At 40.2% G+C, this 23,768-nt stretch overlaps 1 protein-coding gene across 2 annotated transcripts in view; it reads right to left on the bottom strand.

The window, feature by feature from the left end:
• GTF2E1 (general transcription factor IIE subunit 1) overlaps window positions 1-23,768 on the bottom strand; it is a 49,294-nt gene that overhangs the window by 16,071 nt on the left and 9,455 nt on the right. The gene's annotated exons all lie outside the window — the stretch shown is intronic.

The raw sequence follows: 23,768 nt of genomic DNA, 5'->3' as shown, positions 1-23,768 counted from the left end.
AGACACGTGGGTGATACCTGAAAGCAGAGAACTGAAAGGTTCATGGGCAGGGCTGCCCAGAGCAGCTCAGTGCAGAGGCTGCAGTTTGGAGCCAAGCACACAGCACTCCTTGAACAGCACTGCACCCGAGCAGATGCAGACTGCTAAATACAGATCCTGCCCCCAAAACTGACAGCTCTCCTAGTAACAGCCTCATGAACTACAGCATCTTCTCTATGCCCCTATTCTTTTTCTGAACACCTAATACCAGGTACATACAATTACCATTATGGGCAGGAGGCACAGCAACAGCCAATACTAACACTGCTGGACATATCCTATTGTCAGATCCTAAACAGAAATTTGCTAAAACATCTTTTCTATCACTGTTCTGCCTCAGATGAGTGAGGAAGCATGTGGAGTGCACATTAGAAAATGTCAAGCGTGGTACTTCAGCTAAAAATGGGGCTAGGAACAAATAATGTAACTAATACTATTATCTGAAGAAAGATTTAAATGTCTATTAATTTTTTCACAATGTCTGAATTATTAAGAAAGTTGTGTAATCTACTGTTTACAAATAAGATCAAGACTCACAATGAAGTAAAAAAACCCATTCCTTTTAACTTTATGTGCCCCAAATGTTTGATCCAGTTTTTCTCAAGTCTGTACATATTCTAGCAAAAATCCTACTGAATCAACAGCTATGAGATTGATCCTTCTCAGTATCAGACCATAAGGTTTTATTATAGGTTTCTGAGAATTAGAGAATGAGTAATGACTGTTCACCTTCCAACAGCTTGTCTTCACTAACCTGCTGTTCAACATGAAATGGGACTGTATATTGGAGACAGGAGAGTAAAATCCAGGTTCCTGGAACAGCATTCAACTCCCCAGCCTACAGGTTTGGGATGGAGTCATATATACTCCTACCCTCCAAATCAGCCTTTGAAAATGGGTGATTGAAAAGGGCTTATTCTATGAATTTAGTAAGTGGAAAACCCAGTGTTTCACCATTTCATAACACATGCATACCAAGATACAGATCTGACTTTTAAGTACCTATTTTGAGCCTTAATAATGCTTTTTAAACATTTTAATATTAAACATGTTTAATACAGATTCAGAGTATTGAATTGCCCAGCAGGTATTAAACAGAGAGTAAACATTTCATTTGGGATAAATGTCAATCAGTTCCCTTTCAAAAATGCTGTTCTTGTAATAGATGTAGCAGCCACCTCTTTTAAGGGCACTCATGCAGTAGCACTATTTCTGATTTAGATGAGGTAATTCTGCCAGAAACGTGTTCAGAAGATTTCAAAACTGCAACTCACTAACTTGAAAAAAATGATCAATTTGTTTAAAAAATTAAAGCAAGAGGGTAACTTAACAACAAAAGAGATAAAGGCATACTCTTCAACACACAGCAGGAATAGCAAAAGATGAAAGAAACATATTTTATAAATGCCATTAAATAGTGCCTCACTATAATCAGAAGGAAATTTCACTTAGCCAATGCATATGTTCATGTACTATTTATTCTTCCAGAGAGCGGTGTGTAAATGTATAAAAACCGAGGGACTGGCAGTCCTGGAAACAGAAGGTCCCTCTGTTAGGCTGCAGAGCGGATTTTACTCCAGCAGTTACATTATCCTAGGCATAATTTGGAAGAATTCTAGGTGGTGCTAGAATGTTATTACAGATGGCTAAGAATAGTGTCCAGCACTCATTGCAGACCCTCTCGGCACAAAATGAACCCTGCTGTTAACAATAGAAGGAGGAATTGCCAAGATAAGACACCCTTGGCAACACCTTCAAATACATAAGGCCAGCATTTTTCTCCTTGAAAATCTCAAGTGTTTGGGGACAGAAAAACAGAAGGTTTCAGAAGCTTCTTCTACATTGTTCTGTTTCAGGCAATGGCAAATGTTAAATACTTTCCCCATGCCTGAGATCCACTTGTTAAACTACAGCAGTACTTCTGATTTTCTGAGAGATCTTTTCTTCCATGTTCACTGCCACTACCAAATCCCTTCAGTATCATACAAGACATTCCCTGAGCAGAGAAATCCAGAACTCTTTCACACCTACTATGCTACTTATAGTCCAAAAGGGCTTCAAATTCCACTGCTCAGAAATGGCAACAACTTAAATCCTTTCCTTTCAAATTCTCCTCAGAGAATTCAGAATCAGAGTTCGTGTGTAGCAAGAAAAATCTCCCGCATCAGCACCCAGAGCCACCAACAGAGAACAATACAGATTAATAGAAAAAATGTAAAATGTCATTTTTTGCCTTATAATAAAATCTAGTTAAAAAGAAGGGCACCCAAGGGAAGACACAGTGGATGCTGAGACTTTGCATTTCATACAAATCTGCTCATGTACACACCAGAAATCTATTTAAGAACAAAGAGCAAGAACAAAATCCTTAAACCATAGTCCCAAGGCAGCATTTGAAAGGCTAACGGGGCCAATATCAGAAGTGTGTGTTTCCATACCAGTGCTTGGGATGGCAGCAGCTGGAAATAGCAAGAGAGAGGAATTAAAGCAGGACTCCAAGCTGCACAGTGTTTCCAGCCTTAGTTTCAACAGCAGCACGTAATGGAATGGGCCAACACCACGAGAACAAGCTGCTCTTAAGTCCACTTTTCACTTTTTGTTTTCCAAGATGTTTTGGAGGCCCTTCACAACAAACAAAACAGGTTTTTCCCATGTTGGTTACTTAAGAATAAAGACAGACTTACCAGAACAGACATCACACTACCCTCCTTCCTACAGGTTTGAAATAATTTATGGGCAATACTGACCAACAATTTACTGGTGGAAGAGACCATGCTCCTAGCTTGCAGCTTTTGAAGGTGCCCCAGCACTGCAAAATATACATCAGTATGTAATGAGAATGAATGCTGCTTTTCAGCTGACTTTCTGCTGGTAATGCGAAGGATGATGCAAGGCAGCATTTTCTACTCAACTAACCTGGATTCTCAGCCATACATAAGGTAACAGATCTCCTGAAGAAACTTCTGCACACACCCTTTGCCTGAAATGCCACCTTTTAACTGCTGCCTTACACGGTATTTTTGTCAATCTACTCATCCATTCTGTATTTCTCACATTTTAGCACATGAAGCCTCACTTCTTATCTGCCATCAAGGAAACAGAAATATCCATGAATTCTTTTTTGTTCCTTGAGACTTTCTTCTGGACAGTCAAGCCACCCACTGTTCTCTTTTCTTCTTAATGCTATGCCTTTTAGATACTCCTTTGTGCAGAAGTTCTTTATTCTTTACTCTCAAAGGAAATACCTTTCCCCTGCTCCCTGTGAAAACTACATGCCACATGAAACCAGTCCCAGCAGTGCTCCATGAAGGGCCACCTCTCCTGGCTGGAGAAGGATTACAGTCAAGCCAGCTCCGACCTGCACAAAACCTGGGCCTCAGGCCAGAGCTGGCAGAAGACAGTGAAGAGAAACCCAAAGAAGGGTGATGATGGAAAAGCTTCCTCCAAAGACAGCACTTAGTGCTTAACCACCCTTCCTCCCTCTGTCCATGCAGAGCCATTAGAGTAATGGGAGCAGCCCTGAAAGCTTGGGCAGTGCTTGCCAGAGGCTGCCAGGGAGGACCCCATTTTCTCATGAAATGTAAGGGAGAATAAATGCAAAGAGAGGCTCCCTGGGACTGAGCTGAGCTCCAAACTGCAGGACGGTGCCAGAATTGCCATGGACAGAAATAAGTTGGCAGTTTCTAAGTGAAAGAACTGCACAGATGCCAGGAGGGAACCTGGAGCATAAAGGGAAACTAACACAGACTAGGACTACAAAAATGTTGAAAAAAGAAATTAGGAAGGAATAACAGGGCACCAGGTGAAACATGCAGGAGAAATTGCTGAGGCTGCTCAAGTGCTGGCCCATTATACTGGGCAGGATCTCTTGTGAAGCCTGGACTGAGGTCTGAGTACCTCTCTCCCACACTGCCTCAGGAAAGAAAGAATAGAGATGTGTATTTTTTACCTTCTCTGTCCTTTTCTTTTGACTCATGCAGTGGGAACCACATGGGCCTCCACAGGTGAGAGGCACTAAAACAACAGCGAGGCCTGGTGAAACAGTCACAGGTGCCACAGGCTCGTGTTAATAAACAGAATTTCTGCTAACAACACTTCAAAGAGCAAATTCCCAGCACTCTCACTTCTGCTACCTGCTTGGAAAGAAGGTGCTTTTTTTCAATTACAGTTCTTAGAGGAGAAATATCTCTCGAGCTAAGGGCGATTTTTGCCTTCTGTACTGCAGTCTCTCATCACGGGTTTGATGGTGAAACTGAGTAATGCTCACCCATGGAGCCAGGCGCCTCCGCACTGCAGGGTTTGTACAAACTCACCTTACCAGCATCCAAGTGCTCAGAAAGATTTAAAGAGCAAGCCACCCCACGTGCACACAACTTCCTTTAAACCATGCTCTCACTCCAGCAACGTGCATACCAAAAGCAGCAGTTTGGAAGGGCAAGGGCGATGAAATAAACAGGTTCCTGAGATTATTTCACTTAGTAAAAATAATAAATAACAAAGGGCTTTTCAGGTGCTATAGATGCCAAATAGTAAGAGCCTGACCTTCCTGCAGCAACACACAGGAGAACTGATCAGAAACAAAGCCAGTGAGCCCAGTTTTCCAGTACAGTCTGACTTATGCACAACAAGAAACACTCCATTAAAAAAAATTATTTTAATTCTCACCATTTTCTATACCAAGCAAAACAAAAATGACTTGTTAGTATCAGGAATATTTTAACAGGGTTCCTGATCTCCAGATTGCTGCTGTTGCAGATAACCCACAAGTGATCTGCCATCTCACTGATGCAACTGTTAAAAACAGAGGCTGATGAAGCTCACAGCAATGCCAGACAAAGCAACAGAAAGTCTGACACCTGCAAATTTTTAGTAAGGAGGCCCACCTCTCTTTAGCCATTCTATCTTATTTTTAACATATCAAATTAGACCATCTGAAAAATTAAAGCTAAAGCAGTTGAATTCAGCCCTGCCTTGACTTAACACTCCCTGTTACATACAGACAGAGCCCTCAGATTATGGTATAACCTAAAACAGCACTACCTGCTTAATAGAAAGTATAAAAGAAGAGCAGATTAAAATGTGAAGAAATAGCAAATTTCATCCAAATTTTTGTATTTTTTTATATTTGCGGAGAATAGACTATACAGAACTGACAGTCTTAGATAAAAAACACTTAGCATACCACCTTTTAAAACAAAGCATAGATTTTCCATAAATTACACCCTAGACATCAGCTTAGGTGGACTTTGAAAGGAGATGCCATGACATAGCCTGGACAACAGAAGCTGAATACACAAAATAAGAAATTTGGTTTAACACGTTAGTAGCTTAACAAAATAGACTGACAGGTTATCTAAGTGGACTACGTAATTAAAAATTACCATTATTTTTAATTAACAATAATCAAGAACGCACTTCCTGTTTTATTTCTTAATGTGATCCATCACTGCTAATTGTTAAACCATTTCATTAACCTCGTGAGTGAAAAAGAAGGTAACAGGGCTAAACTACCCTTCAGATTGCTAAAGCATCAGAACTGATACTGCCTTTCAGCTCAGTGGGTTTCAGCTTTTGCCTTGTCTGTTTTGTGAGTATAGAGATTTAACATTTGTGAAGTTTTTTGAGCACAGCAAGTGTCAAGTCCTCTCCCTTGACACTGATCACAAATCCAAAACAGGTGCATTCATGGATAACATTTCATACTAGCAATAGAGACAGTGCTTGTAAAGGGTCCTATAAACCTCTTAAATCTTTTTATTTCAGATTATCTACAATTCCAGTGAAATAAATGCAAGAAGAAAGTGACCAAGTTTTCCCAGTTGCTTTTCAGAAGCAAAGCATACCTATAGATATATAAAAGTGTTAGCACATTTTAAAAAAACTCAAATCCTAAAAACATTCCTGTTTTGCTTATTAGAGTCTTTTCTCCATTAGAAACTTCTTCTTCAAAACAAGTGTTTTTCCAACAATTTATTTTACAGAGCTGTATCTCTGCTCTTTCTTCCCTTTTTCAGGGGGAGCAGTGGTTTCACTGATCATGTGCCACAACAGCTTCTGATTAATTCTGATAGACAACCAGCAGTTAGCTGGCACATCATCATCATCACCCTAGGATGAACAATAATCTGCCTCACCATCTGCTCCCAAATTTATTTTTAACCAGCCCCTGCTCCCTCCAGTGCAGAGAGCATGGCAGGAAGGGCAGCCTTCCCCTGGAAGTGCTGTGCTGGGAGGTGCAGTCCAGTCACACACCCCTGAGTGCCACCATGGATGGGAAACAGATGGATACACACAGCATCCCAGGGAGCAAAAAGGGTTCTGCACCTCTTCTCCTCCAGCAGACAGGGAACACCTGCTGGGCTTTCAGTTCCAAGGGCAAGCTAGATAAGGTTAAATGAACAGGCCAAGGTGGTAGGAGAACTAGGGGCAAGTGATGGATGTGGACCAGTTACTGATGGCAATATGCATGCCTACTTTTTCTGAGGTCTGCCCAAAATTGCAACATAAGAGCTTTTTTGATCACTTCAGTGCACCACTGAAAAACTAAAACTATGCAGTGTTCACAGACAGACACTGGCCCAAGTGAGCTGTGCTGCTGTGCCAGTTAGTGTACACGTCCCTGGTGTAGCACAGACTAGATTAAATAATTTCCTTTGAGAAGGAGCGCCAAGATGTTACATCTCATGGGTAAGGAAGCTGGGGGGATGGGAGAAAGACAGGCTTGATGAAGGCACAGGGCAGTGAGGAGGTTCATTTTGTAACTGCATGCTTGCCACCTGCAGGTACAGAAGCACAGTCCAGAAGGTGGCAATGACAGGGTCCTGTGGCTGTGTCACTGCTCACAAGTGTTGCTGTCACCAGCAAACTGCCTGTAGACAACACTGTATGTAGGAACTGATATGATGTAATAAAGAAAAGAAGGAAATCAGCTGGAACCTAAGGCTTTGTACAGCTGGTAAAACAAGTTACACATCTGTGATACACCATCAGCAAGATCTGATGATGTTTCCCCCAGAGAACACAGGGAATTGTTGAAAGCAGGCTCTGGGATAAGAGGAACTATCAAAATCTCAGGAGGACAAACATAAAGAGTAAAAAGATCAGATGATCAGATTTGAGAAAGAATAGAAACATAGATGGACTTGAGCATGTCTCCAGTCCAGCCTCTTGCACAAATGAGGGCAATCAGACCTGACTGCTCACAACTTTATCTACTGATGCTTTGAAACCTCCCCAGGGTGGAGACTGCACAACATCTCTGGGAAGTCTTCCTCAAAGTGAAAAGGTCATTTATCAGTTTAGACTCTTGTCCTCCAATCTGGCATCACTCTGAATATCCTGGCTTTGTCTTCCTGGAGATCTCATAATTGCAAATGCTGAGGAACAGGTATTAGGTGTGATGTAAACTGATGCTGGACTGTCCTGGGAAATATCCTCACCAGGGAGAAAGCCTACAGGTGAAATGACAATAAGAAGGATGCACAACTCAAAAATATTCTCAATATTCTCAGTGAGTAGCCATCAGTAATTTGGTATCAGGTGGGAATGAAGCAAGGCCCTGATCACAGTATTTTCAAGTGAGTGTCAGGTAACTAAATTTTGTGAATTTAGTTCACAATTTAAAGAAAGAGTAGGGCTTATCAATGCTTTAGGAGACAGGATTGCCATTCCAAATGGAGAAATGCTTGGAATAAATATAAAGAAATTCAGTAGAGATTGGTAGAAAATATGGCATTTGGGTGAGCAGAAAAAAAAAAAAAAAAAAGAGAGAGAGAAAAGAAAAAAAAAGAAAAAAAGGAAGGGGGTGACCAGAAGGGGGTAATTGTTTTGGCAGCACACTGCAAAGAACCTCAGGTTTATAACAGAGGACAAAGCCAGGAACCAAACTTGTTGTGCTGCAAGGAAAGTAAGAGAAAATCTGGCTGCTGTATTAATAACTAAGTCATGCATGACTATGACTGTTACTCTCCACAGTATGTTATCCTGCTTTGTTCTTCCCTGTGAATATCTCCTCCTGATAAACCAGGTGCAGCTTCAGAATCCATACTTGTAATTAGGGACCAATTGTAAAAATTCCAAATGAACCAAATGATACAGCTTAATACATGTTTCATTAGGGAAAAATTGGGAAGACAGACTTGTTTAGTTTTAAGAAGGTGGTGGTAGAGAACAGCAAATTTTGGGTATTACAGTAATGAAAACAGTGACAAACTGTTCTTTCATTTCACACATACATAAAAAGATTACTCACAGCTTTAATTCGGGGTAAAAACCCCCTTTAGGTTAGGGTATTATGAAAAACTGAGGATAAGAAGCCTGGAATATGCCAGCCATGAAGGTTAAATTTACCCAGCTTCAGAGAAGGATGATGACATGGCTATCTCTTCTAGCCCTGCACTGTATCTGAAAATAACCTTCAGCATATTCTGAAATGCAGATAATTTTACTGTATACTCATTCCCAATTTTGTATCTATTTTTCAAAGCAGAAACACACATGGTTTTAAAGCCACAAACATAAAATTAAAAACCAAGTATGAAAAATTGAAACAGAACTTCCCTCCCACCACTGAGGGCTGTTTAATAAATAGAATTGTTAACAACATCTTTCCTTGGAAAATTTGATTCTGCACCAACATTCTGGTTCACAAATGCTGTGTCTCTTGTTTCAGGCTTTCTCCTGTACATTTTAATCAACAGACTGCCAGTTTTAGACTATGTTTATGCTGGAAGCCAGTGAGCCAGGGTCACAGTAATTGAAAGGCACCAGGAAGCACAACCCTCTGGAGGCTTGTATGATTATCCATTCTCCCTTGCCTTCTTGTTAGTACCAATAACTGATATTTTAATCAATACCCCACAGAGCCTGAATACCTTTCTTGCTGGGACCATAGCAAACACTTGCACCAGTGCCTTACACATGGACTGACAGACCATCTGCTAACCTGTTCAAGTGAAAGTCCCAGCTGTGTGTTTTACTTTAACAGGTTATTTTATGTCTGACTTGGCACTGAACATCTCTTGATGCTCTTGTCCTTTTTTCCCGGTCTCCAACACATGCAGGCTGAAAGAAGAGTAAAAAATTGCAGGTTGAGTCCTATGACAAATTCTCAATCCTCACATTTCTTTTCTCTTGCTCCTAGCACACTCCCTTGCAAGTTATGCTGTGAGGCACACCCTCTCCCTTTGGCAGACTGGACTTCAAAACTGGAAGGGAGCGTAATCCAACCTGAATTCATTTAGGCAATGACCACTAAAAAACCCAAACAAGTGACATGCTTGAACCTTCACACTTTAAAATGGTTTCAGGGGTCATGACAACAAAGTACACATGAGGAATTTTACCTTCATACTTGAAACACTGTACAGAATCTGAGCCATGATATTTGTGATCTGTCTGCTATTCATGCTTTTAGCAACTCAAAATATAAAGCACAGCCAAACAATAATGACTAGCACAAAAACTATCCTAAGGGATAGAGTTTGATTTCACAAACAAGAAGTTTTATTAATGAATAGCTTTTTTGAAGAAAACTAAACCCTGTTATTTTTGTTGCACAGCTCAACATCTCTTCTGAATTGTGTTGCTCTACACAGAAGTTTAATACACACCAGACCATATGTGAGCTTAGCTTTAGCTCCTGCCAGTTTAGTAGGTGTTCCAGAGTCCAGAATGGAACTGCCATTCCCATGGCGCACATGACAGGCAGGAAGAACTTCCACTGAACTTAGGACACTTAAAACCAGACAAGAACACAGGGGCTACTGGTCTGCAGGGCTCCCTTCACTGGCAGCAAACAGAAAGATGGATGCTCTGTTTGCAGTTTTCTTATTCCTCAAGTGTCCATGTCTGCTCTGTAAATGCCTAAAATTAGGAAGATTAATACCTTGTCTAGTATCAGTATCCACGCTTGGAAAGACTCCCTTTCCCTCTCTCCCATTTACTGAATTGTATTACTGGAACATTTTCTAATGTTTTGCAAGTATTTTTTTTTAAACAAAAGCATTGTTGACACTAATTTTGGCTTCCTTCCAAAGTCTTCAAAAGAATACAAGAGTTATCTGCATCAGTTTCCTGAGCTGCATTTTCCTTTTACTTTAGCAGAATTAACTAATGAATAGTGCCACTCTAAATATCGTATTTTGAAGCACAGGCAGATGAAAGGTTCTACAGTTTTAGATAGTGGCATCAGAAAGAAAATAACAATATCCCAGCCTTTCAAGTTTTCTCTGAGGATGATAATTTAGAAGCCTGAAGTCAGAGTCTCCACCTAGGTTTGTCACCAAGTTGTTTGCAATTAGGAACACATCATACATCTACCCATGCACTTTATTTACATTTATATATACTTTCACAAGACCTCACTGCAATACTGTCAATTATTGCCATCAGAGAAGAACATTACTGACACAATTATTAATTCTTTTTAATTAATTAATTTAGCAGCTAAGAGTGCCAGCATATTTTAACATTATACATGAAAGAGCAGCTTAGTGCAAGCATACACTATCTGATACAGCATACAAGGCAGAAAACTCATTTGCAGAAAAACAATATCTTGTATTTCTTCTGAGAAGAAAGGGCATATGCAGATTGTGTCAAATGCTTATGTACAGAAGAAATAAAGTTGAAAATCGACCTTAACAATGCTAATTTCCTGATTTTTTTAATATCAGTTTTTCACCCTTCTTAAACCCAAGCCAGAAAATTCTATTTAGATATTTCATGCTCATCACTGCAGTAACTTCTAGAGTCCAATGTCAATAGACTTTTTACTCTGCCTTGCATCCTGAATAAATTTTTGCATGTATACATTTTTGAAAAGTCTAAGAAACAATATTCTGAGTACTTCTCTACTCCTATACTAAACATACTTTTTTGCAGAGAAAGTTTCCATCAAATATTACCTACCCACACAGATAAGCATCTTTCCTTATTTACACAATCCAAGATCCTATCACTTTTGCTGGCTTTTCTTTTAACAAAAAGCTCCAACTTTCCTAAATGTTTCCCAAACAATTTTGCCTCACTCACAACAACCTGAAGAATGAAGCAATTTGTTCTGGTTCCATTTGAACACACAGGGATGTTTTTCCTTAGAGCTATGACAAAGTAAGGTAACAGAGGACAAAAACAAAAGCAAAACCTCAAACCACATAACCTTGCTCAGCTGCAACATGCAGTGTTAAGAAGAGAAGAGCTTTTCATGGGAAGCAGGCACAAAAGCAAACACTTGTTACACTGCAATCCCAAACTGGAATAGTGTCAATTCTCCTTGGGCAGAAGATGTAGAACAGCACTACAAAGTTAGTGGCATCCTCTTGTGCGTGCTCCAAGGACTGCCTTTCAGCTTGTTCATCCTGTAAGAGTCACAGCAGTCCTTCTTATCTGATGCACATCCAAAGGGATGCACAGAAACACGTGAGACTGGTTAAAGATGCCAGAAAACACTCAATTTCACAGCAGTGTATTCAGTGTGTATAAGGAGTTTATTTCAGGGTCAAGGAAAGCAGACAAAGATTCCAGTGGAAGGAAGAAGAAACATTCAGATTTTTGACAAAAGCAGTCAGCAGGAGATCAAGGTGCTTTATTAAAATCCATGTGAGTCTTCTCAAGAGCACAAACACTGCCTTTCAAATTTATAAACAAATCAGAAGTCTGATTTAACCCTCAAATAACAAAATCATAATGCTCTGGATTAAAGATAATAAGATCCTTCCATAATAAGATCCTGACACGGGCAAGGGACTGGAAGTTGTCTTTGGAAGAGAAAGGAGGAAATCTGAAGCTCCAGATCACTTTATCGATTGCATAAGCCATCAGTAAAACAAACTTTTGAGCAAACTATAAGAATATTTACCTATAAATTATACATGTAGGACTGTAATAATATGCTATATATTATAAAGCATACACAAAAATAGAATTAGGAACAAGATTAAGATGAAAAACTGTTTTAGAAGATTTTTATTGATGTTACAAAAAATATTTCCTTAGTACTCCTCCCACCTTGATGGATTGTTTTGCATGCATCTCACTTTGGAGACTGCTGCAGATGGCCTTTTCTCCTCCTTCCTATTTCCAAAGACATTATCTAATCTCTTGCAGTCCAGTGAGGAATAGCGTTTACCTTGAGTTAATGCGGAGAAAAATAACAACTCTGATGGCAGAGATCCAGTGAGTGGAATTCAGGACTGGGGAAGGGTGCAGGACAGCTGACACTCAGCCCATTTTGTCAGGGGCTGTACTCCATAAGACGTTCAGGAAAACTGGATATTGGTGGAGGCTAAAGCATGGAAGAGAATTTACCCATAAGGAGGGAGCTGATCAGGAGTATGAATTATAAGAGGGAAAAAAAAGTGAGCCAAATTTTAAGTTTTAGAGAAGGATAATGAGATAAGATAAAGGATAATGAGAAAAACAGGAAGCAATCTGTTTTGGTTGGGAGAAGAGACAGTCTTCAACTGTTCTAGATGCTTATCAGCAAACTAATGAAACATGGTCCAGATAAATAAATCACAAAATGATTGCACACCTGGTGCAGAACACCACTTTTAGAAAAAAACCCATTGCTTACTGTTAGCCTTAGAGGGCATTTCAAAAGTCTGTCCTGGTTCATTTCAATTTCATACTTTCTCCTAAAGATTTTGAATGCAGACTCTTAGGTGCATATGCTATGTACTAACAAGTCAAAATTGGAAAAGGTGGCAAATCCTCGGTAGAAGACACAACTGGAATAAAAAACTGTCTGTATGAATTACATAAATTGTCATTAGTCAACAAGATGCTGTTTAGTCAAGTCCAAAGCATCCATTTCTTTTTTTCCATACCTGCACTTTACTTTCTATACTGCTTACAGATGATGGCTGTGAGCCTTAAAAAGGCACTTCTGGATTGGCAGAATAGGTTTCAAAACAATATCCTCTATCACCATTCAGACTCTGCACCTACAAAGATTCATGCAGACAATCCAAATCAGTGTCTCTGCCTGCAACTATATCACACAGGATATTCTCAAACAAAGCAACTTCTAAGAGATCAATTCCAAGTTTTAACTGCAGCAACCTAAAAGGTGTATCACAAACTATATTAAAGGATTTTGCATCACAGCTGACAGAAGATCTTAAATGAAGAGTCATCACAAGTTGAGGAATCAATGTTTTGACACTATGAAATTGTACAGCATACCTGTAAGCAAACACTGCCATTGCATTAAAGAACGTGACTTTATATAGCCTTAATAAAAAATCAGTGACTACATATTAAAAATGTTTTATTGCACAAATTCTGATGCAGGCAGTGATCTGAGATGAAAACAAACAACAACTACATAAATTAATTCTCAGATTTCCAAACCCGATTTCCTGTCTTTCAGCATTCAGTAGCTTACAGGGTCTTAATGCTCTTCCAAAACTGATTATAAACAAGCATAGGGACATTAATTGCAAATCTTTGAGCCCTCACAGGGAGTTTCAAAGAGCAGGCCTGCTGTGCTGTTTACTTGCATTTGCTTTCCCTCTCCTTAAGCACGCACTCATGCTTGGTGCCACAAATGCTTCCACCAGAGCAAGCAGAACTGGCACAACTCCAAGGCAAATTGTCATCTTGCTATTAGAAATGTACCAGAGATGATAGAAGTGAGCTAATAAACTAAAATGCAAATAAAAAGGGGTTAAGAGAAGCAAGCTCTTATTCCTTTCTTTCACAGATGCAAGAGCAGCAGTGCTCAAATGATTTTGAATCTGAGATAAAACTCATTACCTGTATTCTGAAGAGGGAGAAGCAGGTTATAAATTATTTATTTAACAAGGTAACAAAGTCTCTTTTAATCCAAGAGAACAGCTGAACAAAGAAGAATCTCAGAAATTTGTAAACATTTGTTTATAATTTTGTCATCTAGTTAAATATAAACATAAAAATTGGTATTCATGAGGCATTGGTCCTACTCATGTGGGATACAGAAGCTCAGAATTGCACAGAACTGGTATCCTGCAAAAAATACTTGGTAGAAAAAGTTCTGCTTCAAAAACTGTCAGCCCAACCAGGCAAATCAAGCAAGTGAGGAAAAAGTGTTATACATTTCCCATTTGGAAGTCAGAGAACCTAAGTAATAACTGATAAAGCCAAATAAGGATGTGATAGAGGGGGGATCTCTGGAGCTCATGCCCAGTTTAAGCTGTGGTATCCAACCAACACAGTCACCCAAGGAGCATTAAGGAGGAGCTAAAAGCTGCATGCTGATGGGCACAGGTCAAACTCAGGCTCAGCCACATCTTCTCTGGTCCCACAAATGCAGCAGTTTTTCCTTCACTAGACTGTAACCACCGCAGTCCTGAGAACAAGGTGGCAGGTCCTCAACACTCCAATTCCTGAATGAGTACTACAGATTCAGATGCAGACCAGGATCGTGTTTTGGAAGCAAATACTAAACTGCTGAGAAGCACAGCAGCCTTTGTTGCCTGAAAGCAGCAAGTTCCTGTCAGCTTTACAAGTTACTGCTTTTGTGGGTCATTAACTTCCAGCTCCAGGCAGATTAAGATGAATCACCAAAGCATTTACCAGTGGCAAGACCCTTGGCTGAGAGGGAGGACCACAGGCAGGACTGAGGAACTCAATCCTCAACAAAAACATTCCAGCCTAGACACGCGATGTTCGGTTATCACATAAAAATATTTGGGTGATACTAAGCAGCTCAACTGTGTCCTGAAAACACACAGATTTCCTTGAGTTAAATTCCATAAAATACAAAAAAGGATCAAGTCAAGCACAGAAGCAGCCCTAAGTTTTAGCTGATAAAGCATCACATACAGCAGGCAAGAATTATTGCCTCTTCCTTCATCTGCTTCTCTGACATTTTTACGATTTTTACACCAATATTTTTGCACAGACACACAGATCGGCCAATTTAATTCCAGCTCTTATTGTCTTCTCATATAAAAAGAATATTCAGATGAGTTTTGTTGGGTTTTGTTTGTTTTTAAAACTGATGTGCCCTGTTCCCAACAACAATCATATATTCATGGGATCTTGTTCACAGAGTAGGAAGAACCACTGAGACTGCCATCTCTCCATTTCAGCTTGAGTGAAGATTGACAAATCAACTAATCTTTTGTCTTTTATGGTCAAGTTACATCCTTGTCCTCACCGCTTTTTAGGCTTCGGGGTAGATAAACAAACCCCTTTTTAATCCGTTTCAGCAGCTCAGTGCAATTATTATGGAAATTAAAAAGGTATCTCTTCTTTCAGCTCCACTGAATTACATTCAGAAGTTGCTAATCTCTTTGCAACGTAAAACTACCGTATTCAAGTATTCCCATAATCATGGACTAGGAGTTTAGATACTCCAGTCATGCAGGTAAACTTCTAAAGGCATTTATCTACTTGTCAACAGGATTGTTTTCAGAAGCAGAGTGGTTTAACTCTTTTCCCCAGCCTGAAGTCAGCAAACTGGATCATACTGTTTCAGACTAACAGCAAAAGGAATCCAGAAAACACAGCCTGCCTTAGCTCCACCTGTAAGCACAACCAAAGAACCTTGGTTCCAAACCAACCAAAGATTATTAGCCAGTTGTGTTAATTCATGTTAAGTCTCCAAGAAGAAACAAGAAAGGAAGAATAAAACTGTTAAACATCCCAAGAAAAAGAAAATCTTTGGCTGTGAAGAGAAAAAGAATGGTTCCATGATGCAATTTTAGACTGGCATTTTCAGAACAGATTTGTATTACTGAGCTTTCTCCCTTTCCGTCAAAGCAGCTGCCTGTTCCCTTCTGACACCCAGATTTCTTTTAATCAATGAAGACAGGATGCTGTGTTCTGAAGAAATGCCCTTCCTGGCCATCCCTGGTACAGAGAATTAAAAGCCTTGCCAATCCTTTTGAAGTGCAAATCTTCACCAAGTAGGTTTCATGCCTCTGTTATTGTTGCCTCCCTCAGGAGAGCACAGTTGAGGTGGAACACTGAACACTGGACTGTTTACTTATCTTCTAAAGAGCATCTTGCCTTGCACTTGAGACCCCATGATCTCTGTCTGCACTTCCACTCTCCTCTTTCTGCATTCCCAAATCTTATATTGTTCAAGGAAAAAAACCTTGATAACTCTAAATTGCAAAAAAGCTCATTCCTCAAGTGGCAAAATCACTTACCTGAACATGGGTTGACAGATTTTCTTTCTTCAAGCTCCATGCCTGACCTGCAATGTGCTCTGGAAAACACATATCAGTACAGGATGGGCACACTTGAGCCTCCAGCTCGCACCCTGACAGCACTTTGGGAGAGAACACACCCAGCACTATCACTCTCATCTTACACTGAAAGCCAAAAAGACAGCAGCTTTTTTCTGGCTAAGAACCAAGCACAGCTATACAAAGAGAGTCCAGGGGCCCAGTCAGCAGTTTAAAATACATTTCTCTAGAGCACTGTAAAGGATACAAGTTAATAAGCTCTGCCAGGAGGCCACAGCAGGTTATCAGTGGAGAATGAGGCATGCAAGGTGCTCTAAGGGCAAAGCAGTGCTGTAACTCAGCTGTGAAATAGCAACTTGATCACAGATTGCAATGTGTATATGGAACTGCCCCTATATGGATTTATTTCTTGACCATAATTTAGGCAGTAAACTTGAGAAAATTTAAGATATCAACCAAATTTCCTTCAGCATTTAATAACGACATTAACCTATATTCATGCTACAGTTTCCCTTTCCTGATGAGCTGGATTTGCAATTGGAGAAGGGGAACAATTTAACCTTTAATGTTTACAAAAAAAACAGCAGCACCTTAAGAACAACTTTATATTATCTAGAGGAATACCACGTTGCTCATTCATCTCAGTGTGCAGATCATTTTTATCTCAACTAAATTAAAATTACTGTAATACAATTTTTAAGCAAAGACATTTCTCTTGAAAAGGTAAATTAAACATTCAAAAATTGGACTGCACGAGACACACATCAAATTATTGTTAATTCAGAAGCATCAGATGATTTAACATATATTCACTATAAACTGGAAGAGAGGAAGCCTTTCCTGTTGCAGCTCATATGCACAACCCCAGCAGCTCTGAGCTGATAGAGTTCTTCCTTTGGTCCTACTGTGCATAAATTAGGCCAGACACTAAGCCAAGAAAACACAACTGGACAGAGGGATTATCCAAAGGAAGCCCAGTGGGAACCACAGATAGGTGAGTTTTCTTTCAGTTGAGAAGACTACACCAAAATACCAACCAAGCCAACATACTACACCCTTGAATTGCATCCAATAGTAGAGAGACTGCAACACAAGTGACAGGATTCTCCATGATGCCCATGCCTAAAAGAGTAACACCCTTCACAGACAATATTACCAAGGATGCAGTTTCAAAAGAACAAGTCACTAGAATAAAAGAAAGGAATGCTGCAGTTCAGCTTTCATCACTATAAATGGCTTAGCAATATTCACAGATTTCACAGAGATCTTGCTGCAATCTATTTCAATTTGCAAAGCTAAGAGAAGTTAAAGTGATAACCTTTACTTGAAGGGCAATTACTTCTTGTATGTCAAATAATAAAATGCCCTTCACAGATAAAACAAACAAACAAAAAAGGCATCAATATTGTAAGTCAGGGCATGCATTTATCAGATCGGTTTTTTAATCTAAGACCACAAGCATTCCAGCCAGAGGTCAGTGTGGAAGACAGGGAAGTGATCAGGCAGCATTCTACAGGCAGCAGCTTATCCTCTTGGCTGCTGTTTTAGGTTCCAACCCTACCTTCACCTATTTCCCCATCAAGCTGAGAGATCCATGGCTAGACCAGCTGGTTATTTTCCAGACAGGGTGCCCAACCCACAGGGAATGGGTTCAAGTTACAGATGTAACCTTTAAGTCACTCCACAGAGTATTCTTACTTTGAGGAAAACATGCATTAATTCTGATATGTTTTTCTCAGTTTTCCTTTCCCTGTGGCTCCAAGCCTTATCAAGCTAAAGCAGAGTGAAGCTGACAGGAATACACTTGGAGATTTTGCCAGGAATTGGAATAGAAATAGAAAAACTAAGCAGAGCATGGACACTTTCCTTCTGCTGGTGTTTGCCAAAAGCTCTCAGTGGCAGCACAGACAAACAAAATGTGCTTGTAGAGTCAAGAAAAATCACACTGATGGGTTTTTATGCACTTGGAAAGCTAACAATGATAACAAAAACACACAGCTTCACAGAACTTGAAGTTGTTCAAAGCAGAACTGCTCTGAATCCATTCTTTTTCAAGGGAAGTTTCAGTATGCCTGTTTACATTAAGGCTTGCCAAGCCCTCATTTTGGCTGGTTAAAAGCTGTAAATTGTTGTAGTGGTAGCATCACCTAGCACATACATGGCACTACATGGCAGACAGAGCTATCCAGAATGTCTGAAAATCAATGAACTCAAAGGACAAGAAACAACAGCATAAAGATCAAACAGGACTGGCTACATTGTGTGAATATATAGAATAAACAGCTCCATGTGATTTATTTTTTTTTCTAGTGGCTGGAAGGGACAGAATACAAAAAGAGATGTACTAGAAATGGACACAAGAGCTCCTCAAGAAAGAGTAAGGCAAAAAAAGCAGGGAAAAGGGGAAGCATAATAAAAAATTAACAAAATAGATAGGACAGGCTCAAAAGCAATTTGAATCAGATGAGGAAGTTTTGAAGTTAACGTAGAACTTGCCTGAGGAAGTGGGAATTCAAAAGAAGATGAGAAGACAGATGTGCTCTGAACAGCTCACTGGGGATGAAGTAAGGAGCTGAACACTCAGGAGAAAAGGCAGTAGCTCCAGAAGTCAGCACACAAGACCAAAGCAAAAAAATGAAAGCCTAGTCAAATTTCTAATCTCAGAAACGGGGCCCAAACCATCCAAGTGCTCAGCTGCACACAGGCTGGCTGAATGTGATATTAAGTGCCTTATGACAGGTACACAAAACCAGTCTCTGAATGTGTTATGTGCAATTCTGTTGGGAAGTACACAAAGGACCTGTGAGAGGCTGACAGTAAAACAAGTGGCTTAAAATGATATTCAAGATGTTGTCTTTCCTTCTATAAAACTGATATTGTCACCTTCAATTTGTTCTTCCCAAATTAAATTTCTTATCAGTACATGGAATAAGAAAGGCATACAGATACACAGTATGTTACCATTACAATGCATTTATAGGAACAGCTACACATCCTCACAAAATCATTTACCAAACCAAGAGCAAATTGTGGGAGGAGGAAGAGCAGACAAGTAATGAACTGCTGTGATTTCAAAAAGCAACAAAATAATTTGGTGATTACAACTGTGATTGAGAACATCCCAACCAGCATCACCTTTCTGATTCACATTACCCACTTGGTCTTGCATCCGTTTCTTTCCACTACTATTCACACCGTATTTAACTGAATATTATGGTGAGGACACAAGGTATAGATGGACATGAGAGATCAACTCCAGTTATTACAACATACTGGTAACACCAAGATTTTTCTTCACAGTAACAGAAGTGAAAGAAACACAAAAACTGGGCAAAAATACATTGCAAATATAATTTTTGGAAGACAGCAGTGGAAAAACTACTTCATCTAGCCTTACATTTTTCAACATCAAATTCACTTGCTGCACTGGTGAGTATCCTAACACAGTTTGGTATTTAGAATAGCTAAGAAAATCCAGGGCTGAATACCAGTGTGATGCACTGCAGAATCTCATTTCTGCCACTTCTTCAGTTCCACCTCACTCTCCCTTTTGCAGTTTCTAGTCACATACTTTCTTTCAAACTGACCTTGAATTTGACAGAACTCCAACGCTACACTAGATTTACAAATATGATTAAGGTATGAGAGTAGGATACATTAGAGACCTTCTCCAGCCAGATCCAATTAATCACGCTACAGAAACACACATCCATGAACATAATTTCCAGTGTTGTGACAGTCCATAGATTAAGCAAGCCAAGCCCATCTGGAGAGAGCAAAGACAGAGCCCTCTACCGGGTGAGAAACTGCCGGCAGCTCCTGCCGTCCTTCCCCCGCACTGCACTGCACGCACGTGGGCGGATTCGATCCTCCCAACATCCAGCCCACAAAATGGCATCGAGATGTTCAGGCTGATCTGCGATTCACGGGATTGGCCTGCAGAACCCAAATGTCTGAAGTTTCTATATGAAAAACACAGAGAAGAACATTCTTCTCATAGGTTTAAGAGATAATGTAACATCCTATGTCTAGGTGAAACAGGAAAATCCAGTGTTCCCTTACAGCAGTGTCCACTGTCAGCCCAGGTGTGGCAGAACTGACCTCAGCAGAGTTATTCACATCACACATCCCACAGATGGCTTTTCTTACTGCTCCTCAACTAAACTCTTTCCTTGTACACCCCCAGCCTCCAGAGACAGCCCTTATCTTGTTCAGGGGAATAGCTGAAACTTTCCATCTCCCCAAGAGCTCATCACAGCAGCAGGTGCAAACTATTGCTCATGTGCAGAACGAGGAAATGCCAGAGTACAGTCAGACAGCAGATGATGGCACAAGGGAATGGCAAGGATCAAGTGCTCATACTAGGATATTCCAGGAAAACAACAATCTTTTTTGTTTCTCAGTCACCCTATCTGAAAAACAAAGCTAGAAGTGACACTTTTCATTCATCAGCATTGTTTTCCCACCTGTAGATCATAAAACACCCACAGAAGTGGCTGCTTAGCTTGTAACAACCCAGTCTGCACCAATTCCCAGAGACAGGCAAACTCCTCCATCAGAAAGCTCCTCTAAAGTTTGCTACAAGTTTGCATTGCAACTTTTGCACAATAAAATCATGCTGTATTCACGCTGTTTGCCTCTAAAACCAGGGGGTTGCTGATGTAGCTTCTTTGGAGGCAACAGTAAAAAACACCACTGAGGAGAAAGTATGGCAGCTAGAGGATCTGTTCAAGCTCCTCTCGTAGAACAGATGGACAGATGGGGCTGAAACTCCTGACCTGGGCATGCCATGCTCAGAGTTAACAGGCACTCACTCACTGGTTATCCAACCAAGCAAATACTTCACACAGCATGCATTTCTTTTCACTTTTCACAAGATCTCCTTGTGAGCTGAAGCAGCAGAAAAACTCCAGTTTTTGGCATCATCTTGACTTTCTGTCTCACATCCTGTCCTTGAACTTCCTTCAAGTACCAGATAAGAGTTGTTCAACCTTTGACAACAGAGAAAGCCTTTGGAGCTTTTTTTGGGTTGAGACATTCAATGGCAGAAGGGATGGAGAAAAAAAATCTTATAATGCTTTTAAAAACAGAGGGAACACACTCTGAAAGTAACACTTCTACTGTTTAAAACCTACGTTTAAAATTATTCTACTGGCAAACATGTTACTCTGTTAAAAATATTTTTCCAAGTTAACTGAACAGCAGTCAAAGCACATCTGTACCTACATGTCCTGAAAACACATCCTTCTCATTGTCAATTATTTTTTCTCATCAGAGTTGTGTCTACCCTCCAAAACCATCAATAATCACATTTTCTGATGAAAAAATAAACACTTTGGTTTATTTCAACATTATTCAGAGATGGACTAAAGAACAGAGCCAAAAGAGAGCTACTTGACCCATAAGAAACAAAGGTCTGCTAAACCCAAGAGGTAGACACACATGCTGTGGTAAAAATTAAAGAGCTCTACAAATCCAAATTATGAACAGGCTCTTCATAAGCACTCTTGATTCACAAATTCCAGAATAATGACCACAGTAATGGAGTGGTTCTGGAAACCTCTTCATCCACACTAACAAGGAAGTATAAGAGCAACTCCTCCAACTCTACAACATTTGCTCAGAGTTTGCATTTGAGGTGTAGATAGGAAAGAGGAAAGCAAAGCAGAAGAAAACACAGGACATCTAAATCACACCCCTCTCTGAATGATAAGGACAAAAGGCAGGTAGTGAAAGAGGGAATCTTTTAACAAAAAGCTCTCAATTTAAGTGCAGCTTGGTCCAGATTGGTGCAGAGAATGCCTTCCATGTCCTGCCTGCTCCATGGATTAACAGATTTTGGTCCTGCAGGCCTTTTAATACACAAAGTTTTATCAACATAGCTGCAGTCTAAGAGCAGTTCAGGTCAACTGTGACTGCAGTTATGTGGCTTTTAGTTACCCTTCAACAGTTGTACTGCCACAACTTTCCATAAGTGGGAGAGGTTTATCTTTAGCACTGACAGGAGCTAAAGACATTCTTGGAAAAGCATGGCTCTTCACTGTCTAATAAGCTTGTTTCTCTGCATGCCTGGACCTCTCAAGCTTCCTCTGTGAAAGACCTAGGAGTCTCTCAGGTCTTTTCTAATACAGAATTCAGGGCAGCAGGAAACATGGAGACAACACATTCCACTGCAATATAAAGCAGACATACAACAGTATCAATGTGCACGACCTAGATGAAGCTATCAGTGATTTAAAAATAATATAAAGAGAAACAGAATATATATAAATTCTAGGCAGGTATGTTCTTACTGAAAGTAACTGGAGGTAAACTCACAATCTTGTTATTTGCACAAATACTGAGAGAACTCCTGGGAATTGCTGAGAAAACAGCACTCAGCCTTTTCCTCCATCAGAACATAAAACACTTCATGTGCCAGTGAATGATTTCACATTGTGGACACAGCCAGTGCCTGTACTGCAGGAAGACCCTTGGTTGACCTTATCAGTTCCTGGAGCACAGGCCTTGGTATCAAAGCCAATCTCAGCATTATTACTTTCAGCACCTCCTTGACAGGCAGTTCCTTGCTCTCAGAACTCACTGCCCACCCAGGCTGGGAGGCAATGGCCACAGGCCTCTGCTAAGTGCTACAGGTCTCCTTGGGATCAGTGCCTCACACTCCCCACTGCGTGTGCTCTCTGCACAGCTTCTCTGCTCTCTCCTCACCACTGCAAACTGCAAAAGCACCATTTCCCTTCAGCCAGCACACACAACTGCAGCCACCACAGATGATAATTAAATGTGGAGGGCACACAGAGTTTGTACACTCAGTGGTGAGCACAGAAATTCTGTGCTGGCACTGCTGGTTTGGTGCTCCACAAGGAAGCAATTTTACTCAGCGAGCTGCACTGGACTTCATCAGCAACTGTTACTTGACTTAGTGGATTCTGCATAGCTGCTCAAGTAAAAGGAGTTTTACAGCTTTTTAACTTTGGAGGCAGGAAAAAGGGAAAATGAGATGCTGAACATTTCTTGAGTGTTTGCACTTGGCAGATTAAACATGAGTAACCCTAGATTAAAAGCTTCAGTGATGCTAAACATCATACTTCAACGTATCTGAGAGCTCTCCTAACTTTTGTCCTCTTCTCCAAAAGTAAAATCAGGACACAGAATTCCAAATAAAAAAATTGAAAAAGTAAATTAACACCTAACCTCCCTGCCTTCCCCCCAGAATGATCCCAGATTAGACTAGCAAAACAGAGTCTCATCAGGTGCAGGTGTTCTTCCTTTTATTCCCTGGCACAGAAGCAGAAAGTAGACAATGACACCCAAGAAAGGCGCTCATTTCATATGCATGAGACAGATACACACTTCCACTGAGACTTATACATGAATAAGAATCTTGTTTACTCCCAACCACAGAAAAGACCGTAATTAATTTCTTTTAACTTTCGTGAGACTGCCTTGCACCAGGAAACAAGGTTGTGCAGTACAGTGCACCAGGCTAGAGAATATTAAACAGCAACAACTCACTTCTTGCATGACCAACTAAAATCAACTCTACAT

Source organism: Ammospiza caudacuta, chromosome 2, assembly GCF_027887145.1.
Source record: "Ammospiza caudacuta isolate bAmmCau1 chromosome 2, bAmmCau1.pri, whole genome shotgun sequence".
NCBI lineage: Eukaryota > Metazoa > Chordata > Aves > Passeriformes > Passerellidae > Ammospiza > Ammospiza caudacuta.
Note: the sequence above shows the minus strand (reverse complement) of the source record. Positions and strands in the feature narration are given on the sequence as shown.